The following is a 14,941-nucleotide window of genomic DNA, read 5'->3' as shown; positions in this document are numbered from 1 at the left end:
ATAAACTAGAAAATCTAGAAGAAACGGATAAATTCCTGGACACATATACCCTCCCAAGACTAAACCAGGAAGAAGTTGAATCTCTGAATAGATCAATAACAGACTCTGAAATTGAAGCAATAATTAATAGCTTACCAACAAAAAAAAGTCCAGGACCTGATGGATTCACAGCAGAATTCTACCAGAGGTACATGGAGGAGGTGGTACCATTCCTTCTGAAACTATTCCAATCAATACAAAAAGAGGGAATCCTCCCTAACTCACTTTATGAGGCCAGGATCATCCTGATACCAAAGCCTGACAGAGACACAACCAAAAAAGAGAATTTCAGACCAATATCCCTGATGAAGATTGATACAAAAATCGTCAATAAAATACTGGCAAACTGAATCCAGCAGCACATCAAAAAGCTTATACACCATGATCAAGTGGGCTTCATCCCTGGGATGCAAGGCTGGTTCAACATACACAAATCAATAAATGTAATCCAGCATATAAACAGAACCAACGACAAAAACCATATGATTATCTCAGTAGATGCAGAAAAGGCCTTTGACAAAATTCAACAGCCCTTCATGCTAAAAACTCTCAATAAATTAGGTATTGATGGGACGTATATCAAAATAATAAGAGCTATCTATGACAAACCCACAGCCAATATCATACTGAATGGGCAAAAACTGGAAGCCTTCCCTTTGAAAATCTCAGTTACCTTTTTTCTGGATATGTGTGTGAGGAAATAGTACCCACAAACTACCCTTTTAGTAAAATGCCAAATACAGTAAATATTAATACCTACAGTCCTCATGTTGTGCATCAGATCCCTCAACTTGTTAATTCTACATATCTGCAACTTTGCATCCTCTGAATTCTCTGTCTCCATTTTCTCTCCTCACCCCCAGCCCCTGGTAACCACTGTTTCATACCCTGTCTCTGTGTATTTAACTTTCTGTTGTTTTTGTTCTGAGAAGCTTTGTTGGGACTTTCAGCTAGGAAATAATATGTTCTGAGTCTTGGGTATCTCAAATGATAGCAGGTAAGAAGTTTTACTTGTCTGGAGAGCAGAGTGCCGGTGCATAATTTTATGCAGAAGAGGGAATAAAGAGAATTCTCTAATTAAAGTTTGAATCAGAAATATGGTTCATATTTTTATGTGCAACAATCTCTAGGGCTTCTTGGAAAGGAACTAGCTGCCTGATTTTTTTTCATTTGAATCCACTAATACATGAAGAGGATGATTCTCCCATACCAATCCCAAGAATGGTATCTGTAGAATCCAAAGTTGAAATCCTATTATCCTAGAACTTTTTTCAGAAAACTTTAACATGTGTTGAAATGTCATGCTGCTCATATATTTGATAGCAATGAGGAATTTACTTATTATATACTTTAGCTTTTTAGCCCTTTCCCTGCCCACCAGAAATGTTTCTTTTGAATCTGATTTTGTCCTCAGAGTTTAAGAATGTTAAGGCATGTATAAGGGTTTCTTTTTTCTTTTTTATTTTTTGTCAAGCTATTGTATATTTTTACTTGACGTGTTTGAATATGTAGTTACCTGTTGGACTATTTGTTTGGACTCTCATGCCAGAAAAAAAATTATAGTGAACTTTACATGTACGGAGTCTTCATTAATCTGTATAAACTGACAAGGTTAGAATATCAAAGTCAACACTGTAAGAAATAAAGTGATCTTTTATCTGCTCTATCTCCTTGCAAATAAAAGAACAATAAATTTTGTACTATTATGAAATAGATGAGCTTGAAAATTTTTCAAGTGCCTTGTATAAAATGGCACTTTGAATTCAAGGTATAAACTACAACAAAACACTTTCGAGATCTAGTTTGATTGCAGAGTGCATGCTTACTCATTTATATATTCTCTGCAATTTCTGATTCAAGATATTTCACAATTCTAAAGGAAAACCAAAATAGGATAATAATTACAAAACAAAACAAAAAGTAATTGAGGAAGATAATTGAGCAACTTATTCTCAACAACTAGCTTTTTAACAAACAGAAAAATGCACTAAAATTACTGCCTAGTTGTTTAAAGTAGGCTGAAATCTGACTGTATGCCCTAAGTGAGTGTCCTAAAGAAAAAAATACCTTTGAGGTAGCACACTGATTAAATTTAAAAGATTTATTGTTTAACCTCAGGAAGACTTTCAGTAACTTTTTATAAAATGTATACATTTAATGGAAGACATGCTATGCTTCTTATAAGAATTTGTTCCAAGTCACTGTGTATAATTAATGGCTTGTCTACATATTTTTTCAATAAAACTGTTCGTGCAGAATTTTAAGTAGGCACTTTCAATACCAGAATGAATGTATCTTTGTGAAGATGCCATTTATGTAGCATAACATCCAAAGCATAATGAGGAGATTTTGATACACTGCAGATTTAGAACTGAGTTGGAAAACAAAACTTCAAGATACTGTCTTGTCAGCACAAAGCAAATAAATTCAACACTGTAAGTTGAGATTTAAATTCACAAACTTATCATCAACAAAATCAAAGTAATTTTATTATAAGTTTTTTGACACCAGATTATATGGGGTGGAGTATTTACTTTCTAATTAAGCAATAGATACATATAAACCTGAAATGAGAGTTTTGCCTTTTAATTGGATACTTTGTTAAGCAAAGAATGGTTGAAGCAGCAGAGGAGAATTATCTATTTTTTATCTCTTTTTGCTGTTCTTACAAGGACAGTTTCTAGAATTATTTTCAAAACAATAGAATAGAAAATTTCACGTACTTAATTTTTGTTAATGTACTTTGCCAAAATTAGCAAACTCTGAAAGGAAAGTTTGCCTTTTCAATATATATGTAAGTGGCAAGTAAAAGTTTTTCTGAAATCACATGATCTGATAGAAATAACAGGGGATGGAAAAGAGTTCTGAAGGTGTTCAGGAAATGCTAGCCCTGAGTGGATTGCTTTGGTGCACTGATTACATCGAACTGAAAATACTTGAAAAACAACAAATGTGTGACATGCTTTCTCTGCACTCTCTTTACCTTCCTAAAGAGAAACCCCCCAAAAGGAACTTTCAATACCAGAATGAATGTATCTTTGTGAAGATACCATTTATCTACCATAACATCCAAAGCATAATGAGGAGATTTTGATACACTGCAGATTTGGAACTGAATTGGAAAATAAAGCTTCAAGATACTGTCTTATCAGCACAAAGACATTCATCTCCTTCCTAGGAGTGTCATCAGCCGGCGAAAATTGACTCCTCGTATCACAGGAGAGAAGACTAAGTGTCCAAACCACACCAAGACAGACTGTCACAAACTGTCATCTATTCTGCTAAGGGTCTGGTCATCTTTCCCAAAAGTCATTTCCCCTCCCCTAAGTTTCCTACATTCTCCCTCCTGCCTTCCCTATAAGCTCCTAAATCTCACTGGGGTTTTTTCTTGATGGTGTTTTGTTTGTTTTGTTTTGTTTTGTTTTTGCATCCACTTTTCTTTCCTGTGATTTCCCCATGCGTGTAGTAAATGTGTACACCTTTTCTTCTTTTGACATGCCCGTTATCCATTTATTTCATACACTCAGTTCTCATACCTTCAGAGGGTAGAGGGAAAGTTCTGCCAGTCCTACAGTTCCAAAAGAAAATAGCTAGTAATTGAAAATACAAAAGTCATATGAACTTTGAGACAAAGTTAGCTTCTTATACGATATGTTCAGAAAGAAGAGGTGTGTTGCAGACCAAGGGATATTGCCCTGGTCTTAGTTTCTAAGTTTCTCTGAGAAGAAGCAGTTACTACTACAGCAGTGAAACACCTGACTCCCAAATTATAAAAGCCTAAGTGTTGAGATTAAATCATTAGTTATCACCTGTGAATCATAAAGTCTGAACTCTTCAAATTGCAAACACACATAGAAAGGGGATTCTTATACAGGGATCCATGAGTGGAACTGCAAAGTTTTGTCAAAATCTGTATATATGTTTTCTTTTTAAGGGTCATAGATTTCAATATATGTTAAAAGATATCTGGAGCTAGTAAAGATTAATAATCATTTTCAGTTTTGTGCTGAAGCTGGCTTAGCCTGGCCTGTACCAGCTTTTGAGAGCTTATTATTAAATTTTCAAAAATGTTGTGAACTGGTTATCAAATTGCTGGTAGCTTGAAATTGGCCAGGGTGGGAGTATTTAAAACATGGAAATGGGCAAATTGTACAAATCATGGCTTTTCTCCCTCCAACACACCCCCTCCCGCCCCAGCACACCACTGGTTAATCTCTATTTTCAGGAGAGAAAAAGATGCTTCATATGAATAAAGGTAAATTATGCACTGGTTTGTTTTATACTTTTCCACCTCTTCAGCTTAATTTTGTTTTAATAATGTATAATTGAATACATTAACATTTAGATGTTAGTAAACTAATAACAAATGTTCATTATTTCTCTTGAGTAGAGGAATACAAATTTTGCACCTGTTGTTGTATAGAATGATTTTTAAAATCTCATTCAACCCCCCAGAAATTTAAGATTTTTTTTCAAGAATTTCTATATAAAATTTTTACTTATAAGCAGATAGCTTACAAAAAGTATGGGTTTTCTTTGGATTATAAATAAACTATTCCACTCACCAAGCTGCTGAGACATTTTACTTTCTGGTATTTTGAAATGAAAACAAAACACAAGAATGTGAAGATGAAGCAAGTGAAAATTAAAAGGGTACAGACTTTAGAAGTATCATAAGCTAAAAATAATATGAAACAAATCTGTAAAGGAAACAAAAGCCCAGGCAGATATAACACAGTAAATTATAAAAGCTAAAAAAAATGAGGAGGTGACAAACAATAAAGTGAAACTCTCTGATAAAGCCAAAAATATTTGAATGGCAGTCAACAAAATAGAAGAAAAAAATGACACTCATAACAAGGCAGAGCTATGGAAATGCATCCCCGGGGCAGTACAATAGAGTTGTGAATTAGTGGAGGCGGATCACCAACACTGGGCAACTAAAGCCAGCTAACATAATTCAAAGGATGGAGAAATTCTGTAGCTGAAGATAAAAAGTCTGAAATGCATTATGGTATAGTCAAATGAGTGTCATTTCTAATATACACACTTAGTTTTCAAGAGTTGATAATATGAAGTAAAAATTTAGTATGCAAAGTTCAAATTTTCCATTTGTTGACCAATTCATTTTTATTACATATTTTCCAGCAATTAAACTAAAGGGGTACCAGGACAGAGTAGACATTCTGAGCTTTCACTTTACAAAAGCTACACATAAATCTAGATACTTTTTAAGGGTATAAACAAAGTCAGAGCCAGTGTGACAGTTCAATAAACAATTGGAGAAAATTTTTCTTTAAGAATAGATTACATACATATTGACCTCTTTGAGATCCTTATTCTGAGATTCAGTTCAGAATCTGAGGTTTTGTTTTGTTTTGTTTTGAGACGGAGTCTCTCTTTGTCACCAGGCTGGAGTACAGTGGCACAATCTCAGCTCACTGCAACCTCCGCCTCCCAGGTCCAAGCAATTCTCCTGCCTCAGCCTCCTGAGTAGCTGGGACTACGGGCACGTGCCACCACGCCCAGATAATTTTTGTATATTTCTTTAGTAGAGATGGGGTTTCCCCATGTTGGCCAGGATGGTCCCGATCTGTTGACCTTGTGATTTGCCTGCCTCGGCCTCCCAAAGTGCTGGGATTACAGGCATAAGCCACTGCGCCCAGCCCAGAATCTAGGTTTTAACCAGATTTGCCATTATAAGATGAAATGAAACCAAAACCACCAGTCAATATCTGTAGCAGTGTTATTGTTGGGGAGCGTGCATGTTTGTTTGAGCTTATTTATATATACAGAGCTGTTTCGCTTAATATTTAAATTGAAAATTTTTAGTATTTTCAGAATGTTTTAGATACTTTGATGAATGAATTTTGCGTCAAACTTAAAAAAACTTATAGGTTATATATTTCTGAACACATTGGCAGATGTAAATGACAAAGTTATATTCACACAATCATCAGTTTTTCTTGCACACAACTGACATTTTGTCAAAAAGTTAAAATATTTGAAATGTATTTTCTATGTCCTCATCTTTCCCTTTTTGAGCCTTTTTTTTTTCCCTGGGTTGGTTATAAAATGTTCCCTAACTTCAGGCATCTGATTAAGTTTTGGGTTTTCTCCCTTCCTCCCAACTCATATTGATTGGTAATGATCTGATAGAAGACAATTGCCAAAGATCAATGAAATATATTTTAAATTAAACTTCTTCAAGATAATATTCATATTAATCCTTCTTTAATTGCTGAATGAGGAATAATTGTTCATTGACCCTTAAAACCCTAAAACTTAATCAGCTCACTGGTGTTGATGAATGGATATTTGTCCAGATGAGAATGCTTATGGTCTACTTCAAGGGGTTCATAATAGTAAAAATGGCCTTTTCTTCCATCAGGAGCTTCATCCTGGGTCTTTTCATCCTTGTTTTTCTACTAGCTCTCCTTCTCCAAATACACTGACTTGGAACCCCAGTTTCAGTGGTGGACTGCGTGGATTTGATTCCAAGCTATGCTATAATGAGAAAGTAGCTCTAACCCTGTAATATAGAAATCATCATCAGACAATATACAGACGGGCCAGTTAGTTCACGATAATAATAGGTGAAAAGGAAGAGTATGTGGATATAGACATGGGAAAGTGAGTTTAAATTGTTTCAGGAGTCTGTGGAAGTTGTCTTTGGGTGACGCAATGTTCTCAGGGAAGCACAACCAAAAAGAGAATGAGGATTTCTGGGGAAGTGTTAGGGATTAGAGACAGGATAAGATACAAAACTAAGTAAATTAGAGGGCGAATAGATTGGAACATATGTAGTATGACTGATTGATAGGCGGCACTGAGATTCTCAGTTTCAAGTGGGATATTTTTCAAATTGCTCCATGTAGCTAGTTGCTCAAATATATGTGAGGATTTGGTGTAAATTTGGATCTAACCAGGGTTATTTTCCTGGTTAGATTCAGCAAAATGAAAGAGAAACAAGGAAGTTGAAGTTTCCTGGGAATGGTTGACCATGGAATTTAGGCAGGAGAACAGGCAATAGAGTAGACATCAAGGAGGTAAGGGTCATTGTGAATATGATAAAATAATAGTTTGGAGGTCTCAGAGGGATTGAAAAATTTTATGTCAGTATATGAAAGGGAATGATTAAAGGAGGAGCTCAGAGAATGGGATGAATGAAATTGTGACTACAGAGAAGTTGCTATTATAAGTAATGACGATGCTTCACTAAGTCCTTCTGGAAGTGTGGTCCCTGTGCTAGCAGCATCAGCATCACCTGGGAACCTACTAGAACTGCAAATTCTCAGGTTACACCCCCAGATCTACCAAATCTGAAATTCCAATAGCAGGTCTCAGCAATCTCTTATTTTAACACAACTGTAGGCAATTTTGAGGCACACAGTAGTTAGCACAACTGGTCTAGGGTATGTCCTATTTGGTCTTCCTCCCCAGTTCACTGTACAGAGCCCCTAAAACTTGAAATTTCCTGATAGAGATGAGAGGACCATCCTTTACTAGTCATAAGTCCCTTTTAGCCATACTTGAGTTTATGCTATTGACATGACATGAGTGGTGGAGACCCGTAGAGCTTCAGAGTGGGTGCTGGACACCAGAAAGATGAAGGCCTAACTAGATGGTTGAAACTGTCGGCCCTCTTTGTGCCCCTTTTCACCATACCTGGCCCTATGTGTCTCTTCTATTTGACTGTTCCTGATTTGTATCAGACAGTAACTATAAGCAAAGTGCTTTCTTGGGTTCTGTGAGCCGTCTTAGCAAATTATAGAACCTGGGGAAGGAATCCATGGAAGTCCTAATTTATAGTCAGTTGGTCAAGAGTATGGGAGGCCCACAACTCGTCTCTAACGGTGGGGGGGGGCAGTCTTGTGGGCCTGAACCCTGAACTTGTGGGATCTGATGCTATCTCCAGATAGACAGTATCAGGATTGAATTGAACTGTAGGACACCAGTTGGTGTCCTGAGAGTTGAAGAATTGATTGGGGTGAGACTAAATCCACAAATTTGATCTCAGAAGTTTGAGTAGAAGCAATTCTATTGGAAAACATTGTCATTAGATCAAAGGTCTTCATAGAACCGAGAGATCAAGATGACAAAAAGTCATCTGTGATGACACATTGTTGACATAAACTAGAATTGAGACAAGAGTATTTCAAAGAGAGTTACATTGAGCCAGGGATAAAATAGTCAATCAATTGATTAATTAGAATTTAGTAAATGCTATTTTTAAAAAAATTAATCTTTACTTAATTAATGGAGATACTTAATTATCTCCATTTTGACTTTAAATTTGTAACTAAAAAGTTGCTATTTTATCTATTTCTCATAAATGGAAATCGAAAAACAATAGCAAAATGCTTCGACAGAAAATCTGCACTTTTTATTCCCAAGAGGAAGAATGGCCAACTACCTTAAGCACAAAGTTAGAAAAACTTTCATAATTTTTTAAGTTGCCATATGTTATAGCTTTGAACAAGTTGAATTGTCAACTAGACTGCCCAGGGAATCGAGCCATCTAATTTAATCTCCTTACTATTTAGATAAGATCTTTGTTGTTGAAAATCTTAATATTTTTTAACAATCTTGTTTTCAGAGACTGATGTTAATGATTTGTGAAACTCATTAAATGCAGTTGTGCATCTGATTTGAAAATCACGAGGGAGATTTTTGGTCAGATATGCATAGCAAATCTATGTCACTAGACATATATCCCTACTACCCATGTCACAACCTTTATGTCTACTCTTGAACTGAGCTTTTGCTACATGTTTTATTTTTGAGGTTTAAGAATCATTCATTTATCTGATGGAAAATTGTGTTTCTCTTGTTAGAATAGAGCCCAATTTATCTTTTCTATCTTTCGTGGAGATATGAAAGGATGTGAATTTGGAATCAGACAAACCTGAGTTCCACCACGCTTTCTTCTTCTTGCAAGCCATGAAATCCACAGTGGGTTAATGGACATTACAAAACCTCTGGTCCCACCTTCTTAAGATGGAAAAGATAATACTAATTGAAAGAATGAATGTGATAATGAGAAGAAATGGTATCAATAAAGTTTCTGGAACACAGTAAGTTCTAACAAATGCTAGTTCTTTTCTTTTATTTTTCAAAATCTAAAGAGAAGCCAGTTGGTAATTCCTAGATAGTAGTATGAAGACAAAAAGTTTGTTAATTGACCTTCAACCACTGAGACCTTACCTTATAGGAAGCAAAATGAACAAATATTTTCTCCCTTCTAAAACTGTACACCCTCTGAGACAGAGAGACAGTGTTCCAATCAAGACAGTGACAGTATTCTGTGCACACATAGGAAGGGAAGAAGAATAAGAGTGAACCTTTAAAAAGACAATTTTAGATTGTGTTTTATTATCAGGCACTCTATTTTTATTGGCAATAATATTTTTTAGAGCTTACGGCATACAAAATAGACCTTAAATTTTCTCACTGCTGAGAAATTTTTATAAGGGTGCTTCATTTTCTTCTATGGCAAATCTAGGGACCAATAAAATAGCTTTGATAATTCACTTATTACATTCTTTCCTAACTAAACTATTTACATTATAAACTTTGTCAATATGCTATGCTTTTGCATTAATAATTCTCATGTGTCTCATTTGTGAATACATGAAAACTAGTTGTACAATAAGGAAAATGTAATTTTGAAACATCTTCAAAAACAGTTGCATAATTTAACAAATGTTTATAAATTTTCATCCTTACCCTAAAAGCATAGATATCCTAAATGTGATTGAAGGTAAAATGATTTCTTTCAAGAACTGGATTTCTCACCATGAGTTATTTTATCTCCAAACAAACTGTAGTAGTGTTATACAGTGGTTAAAAAATCACTTAAAGTGAGAATAAAGATACAGCTTTTTAACTCTTCATTTTGTGGATGAGACCGGAAAAATTAGACCTTTCTTCTAGAGACAAGTTGGGGTTAGTTGTGTATATAGAGTGTGAATAGTGTCCATATTTTACTCTCATTATTTAAACAGAAACATGCAATTTGCACTTCAAAAACCTATTACAAATTAGCTGTGTCATTTGTAAGTGTTAAAATTACCTCATTAATGATCACATAGGCTTTTGGCTCATTGTAATGAGATGTTCCTACCAACCAAAGTTGAAAGACAAAGAGTTTGGAGTCTTTAATTCTTGGTAAAATTAGTAGTTCTATTTAGGGCTATATTTGCAAAATACTATTTCTACTCAAGCATATTTTTATTTACAAGGTACCTCACAAGTGTTGACCACAGAGATGTTTCTACCTAGCAGAAGTAATTATAGTTACATATAGCTGTCTAGGAATATCTTAAACATGGGGATTAAAATAACTTTCAAGAACAAGAAGAAACGTTATACCAGGCATTTTTGTACCTGGTGCTCTATTTCGGTGCGATATTTGTGGCAATTAAAAAACATAAATGGCTTGGATATATAGCTAAGATATCAAAGGAAAAATATGCAAAGGCATGATTATTTTATAAATATGCCACAGATGTGAATCGAGGTACAAAACCTCCAAGTTTAAAATTGTCTTTGTTTGTTTGTATGTTTTGAGACGCAGTGTCACTGTAGCCCAGGTTGGAAGAGGCACGATCTCTGCTCACTGCAGGCTCCACCTCCCGGGTTCACCCCATTCTCCTGCCTCAGCCTCCCAAGTAGCTGGAACTACAGGCGCCGCCACCACGCCCGGCTAATTTTTTGTATTTTTAGTGGAGACGGGGTTTCACCGTGTTACCCAGGATGGTCTCGATCCCCTGACCTCGTGATCCGCCCGCCTGGGCCTCCCAAAGTGCTGGGATTACAGGCGTGAGCCACCACACCCGTCCTAAAATTGTCTTTTTAAAAAAGAAATCAAAACAGACAAGTGGGCAATGAGTTATGGATACTATTACAGGGTACCCCGATAACCTAGTAACAAGAAGACTTTTGGTACCGAAAATTCCAATTAACCACATTTCTCCATTAAGGCCATGGTCACTGCCAATTTTTACTCGCAAAGGCTGGAGCTAGAGTTATATGGAATTCCATATGTATCTAAACCATAGATTTATCAATTATTACTTAAACACAACTTGGAGGACACTCTCCAGAATTTTAGGGCTTGGCCTTATTCTGGAGAAACATACACTGGAATAGGCAGTTGGATTTTAAACTCAATCTTAAATCTCTTGAAAATGATGCACTTTTTTCTGAGAGATGAGAAATTGTTCAACTCTCTTGGCTTATTTTAGATTTGATATTATACAGCTCGAACACCATGGAGATTTACTAATCTAAATGAACACATACCAAATTAGTCTTTGCTCCAGTCTTAAAATCTGAGATTAATTCTGGCAGCTGAAGAAATTTTCCAGGGTTACGAGTATGCTTCAATGCTGGTGACCAGTACTACTTTCTGGTAAACTATAGATGACATGTGCCTTTTCACTGCCTAAACTCACTTTGTAGAACACCGTTAAATGAAAATCATCACCAGCACTTTGGGAGGCTACGACGGGAAGATCATTGGAGGTCAGGAGTTTGAGACCAGCCTGGCCAACACGATGAAACCCCATCTCTACTGAAAATACAAAAACTTATCCAGGCATGGTGGGATGCACCTGTAATCTCAGCTACTTGGGAGGCTGAGGCAGGAGAATCGCCTGAACCCAGGATGTGAAGGTTGCAGTGAACAGAGATGTTGCCATTGCACTCCAGCCCTGGGCAACAGAGCAAGATTTCATCTCAAAAAAAAAGGAAAAATAAAGAGAGAGAGAAGAAAATTATCAGTGTTCAGTGACTCTTTTTTTTTTCATGCTGATAAACTATTACACAGAAAAAGAAATGTATCCATTATGGACAATTAAAAGGACTATACAACCTCTCTCATTGTATGATTCTGGTTTTCTTTCTTTTTCTTTTCTTTTTTTAAGACAGGATCTCACTGTGTCACCCAGGCTGGAGTGCAGTGACACTATCTTGGCTCACTGCAAACTCAGCCTCCTGGGTTCGAGCGATTCTCCTGCCTTAGCCTCCTGAGTAGCTAGGACTAAAGGCATTCACCACCACACCCAGCTAATTTGTGTATTTTTTTTATTACAGGTGGGGTTTTGCCATGTTGGCCAGGCTGGTCTCGAACTCCCGACCTCAAATGATCCTCCCGCCTCAGCCTCCCAAAGTGCTGGCATTACAGGCATAAGCCACCATGCTCGGCCTGATTCTGTTTTTTAACACAATTCTAATTACTTCTCTTTTAATTTTTCAAGTCATAGGTTTTTAATCTGGTAAACCTTTGAGAAAGCATCCAGATACATTTATAAATAGAAAAATAAATTCAGATACATAGAATTAAGTTTATGATTAACTAGTGGGTGGCAACTGAAAAATTTCCAAGTTCCATAAACTGAAGTGAAAGGATCACATTCCTGAAAATGTTACAAGGCTTGGTAATTACCTAGATTGTACTAAAACCTACACAATCTAGTATATTCTATAGCAGTAATTCATAAAGACAGTTTCACTTACCATGTAGAATTTATACCTACACTGAATTCAAGAAATGCATTACTGGTTATTGGAGTAGGACAATAAACTCCCAGCAGAACTTATTTGCATGAATGCCTATTAAACTATTATCGATGTAGAAATTAAACAATATATTCAGCTATTCAGCCCCAGATGTGTGAGAGACAGAGAAAAACTTCAAAAGAGTTCAGCTACCAAATCCCTTCCTCAATAGCTCTTTGAGTCTCAAGACAGCTTCAACCACACACAGCCTCAGAGTCTTATGGTCCAAACAACATTCGACTGCAGGTCTAAAGTAAGCAAACATTTGAAAAGAAACAATCAAAGATCTATGCGTGTAGTTACGGTCAAGGAGGTCCACCTGCTGGTGGGTGACCATGGCAAGGATAGGGACTAAGCCAAATGATGGCTTTACCAAAACGGAAACAAGAGAAGCCATCGGAAGCAGAGTCCAGGTTATAACAGGAGCCCAGGCACTTGATGTGGGAACCCTACTTGTCTCATTTAGCAGCTAGAGCTTTAACGTCCTATGAGGCAGAGCTAATGCCCTTCATTATTATTTATGTTTTGTAATTGACTGCATAATTTAGAACTATGCCTTGAATTTAATATCTATCTGTTGAATAAATGAATTAATAATGATGAAAATCTGTCCACAGGTTATGTGCAGTACTGAAGAGCGACTTCAGCTATTGAAGTGTCTATCAGAATTCTTACTCTCTAAAAAGCCTCTGGTTAATTACTGATAGAGGTTGCGGACCATTTCACTCTCACAATGTAGGGGAAGCAGGAATATTATCTGGCCTCTTGGCTCCTCTTCCTTTGCCTTCCACAGCTCTCTCTGCTGGTTCACAGAGGCACACTTTGGTGGCTCTCGGTTCATTCTGCAATTCTGCTAGAATCTCGTTCCATCCTCGATTGTAACCAGCTTGTCCTCCACCCAACGCTTATTTACGGAGGGACAGATAGCAAGAAGAAATCGCACTCTGGAATACAAAGTGGGAAGACACACCCCTTGGCCAGAATGCCTGCCTCCTATGTTCATGATGGATATTTCTAATTGATCTCGGCACTCATTTCCATTGAGCCCACGTCCCAAATTGGCCCTGAGTTAGGGAGAGGACTCTAGAGTGGGAAAGGTGTACCCAAAACTTCCCTAATCTGACTATCAAGCGTAAAAAGCTAAACATTCAATTCAACATCCCTTGTTTCTCCAGCTCAGAGTGCCTGATGGTGTGGGAAGCCCCTACTCATAAAAATTCATAGTTGAAGATTGTTGGTAATTTTGCCCAACCTTCTTCTTTCTTTGCCTAGTTACACCTCAAGGCAACCTCCTGGCAGGCCAGCCTTAAGCCCAGCAGTCCAACCATGCCTCTAAGCTGAGTTCGCATCAGAGCCAACTTCAATTATAAACAACTGAGATGATGCCAGAGGCCAGAATCCCTGAGAACCCAATTGCTGTCATCACCGTGGCTAAAACAAGGCACTTGGCATCTAGAAAAGCTGATCTGTAGGAAATTTCCAACAGAGTTCAATATTTTCTAAGTTTAAAGTAAACCATATCATCAAGGTCAGACACTCGAGATAAAACTAGGCTTGCATTTAAATAGAATAAAAATAGTTGAAGAATACTAAGAGTGGTGACTACTTTTACACAGGAATGTTTTAAATAAATTGTTTTTTTTCTTGTGCCTTTTAAATTTTGTGATTTGTCACTGTGATGCTGACATATTTTTAATGAAGCATGCCTTGTAAAATGACAAGTGAATGAAAAACACACAGTAATATTTACATCAACAAAACTAGAAGAAGACTGTATGTCCCAAGAGTCTCCATCATCCACCCAGTGGCCACTTGACCAAATTTAGATCCAAATACCAAAAAGAAAAGTAAATAAAATTTGTGTTGTATGTCTTACAAGACCAAACCTATAAAATGAGGGGAAACTTCACAATTACTTGTCATTTGCTCTGTGGAGTTGTAACAGATGGATTATAAAGATGATTCCATGATAAACATCGAAATGTGGTTACTACCTTCTGTGCTTTCTCGGTTCATATTTTTATTTTTTTCTTTATAAACAGATAATTCATTCTTATTTATGGCAATGCAAAATTTTCAGATGTATTGAATATGTCATAGTTTTTTTCTATTGTAGGCGTCTCTAAAAAAGGTAGAGAAAACAAACAGAGCAAAGTCTGGTGTGGAAAGGAGAGAGAAATAAAGCTTGTAAAGGAATGAAAATTAGAGCTTTTTGGAGACAAAAATTCTTAGAAGATACGAAAGCTAGTTACTGAATTAGATGAAGGTTCTTTTTCAGTTTTTCCCACTTGTTCATCTCTTAGGCACTTATTCACAGCAGAAAAGAAAGGGTTAAAAA

At 36.5% G+C, this 14,941-nt stretch overlaps 1 long non-coding RNA gene across 1 annotated transcript in view; it reads left to right on the top strand.

Moving 5' to 3' along the window:
• LOC129490509 (uncharacterized) overlaps positions 1-13,933 on the top strand; it is a 30,055-nt gene extending 16,122 nt beyond the window's left edge. Inside the window, exon 3 of the long non-coding RNA XR_008660269.2 lies at positions 13,876-13,933. This is a non-coding gene — a long non-coding RNA (uncharacterized lncRNA). The remainder of the gene's footprint in view (positions 1-13,875) is intronic.
• Positions 13,934-14,941: the final 1,008 nt, after the last annotated feature.

This window comes from Symphalangus syndactylus, chromosome 9 (genome assembly GCF_028878055.3).
Source record: "Symphalangus syndactylus isolate Jambi chromosome 9, NHGRI_mSymSyn1-v2.1_pri, whole genome shotgun sequence".
Classification (NCBI taxonomy): Eukaryota; Metazoa; Chordata; class Mammalia; order Primates; family Hylobatidae; genus Symphalangus; species Symphalangus syndactylus.
Note: the sequence above shows the minus strand (reverse complement) of the source record. Positions and strands in the feature narration are given on the sequence as shown.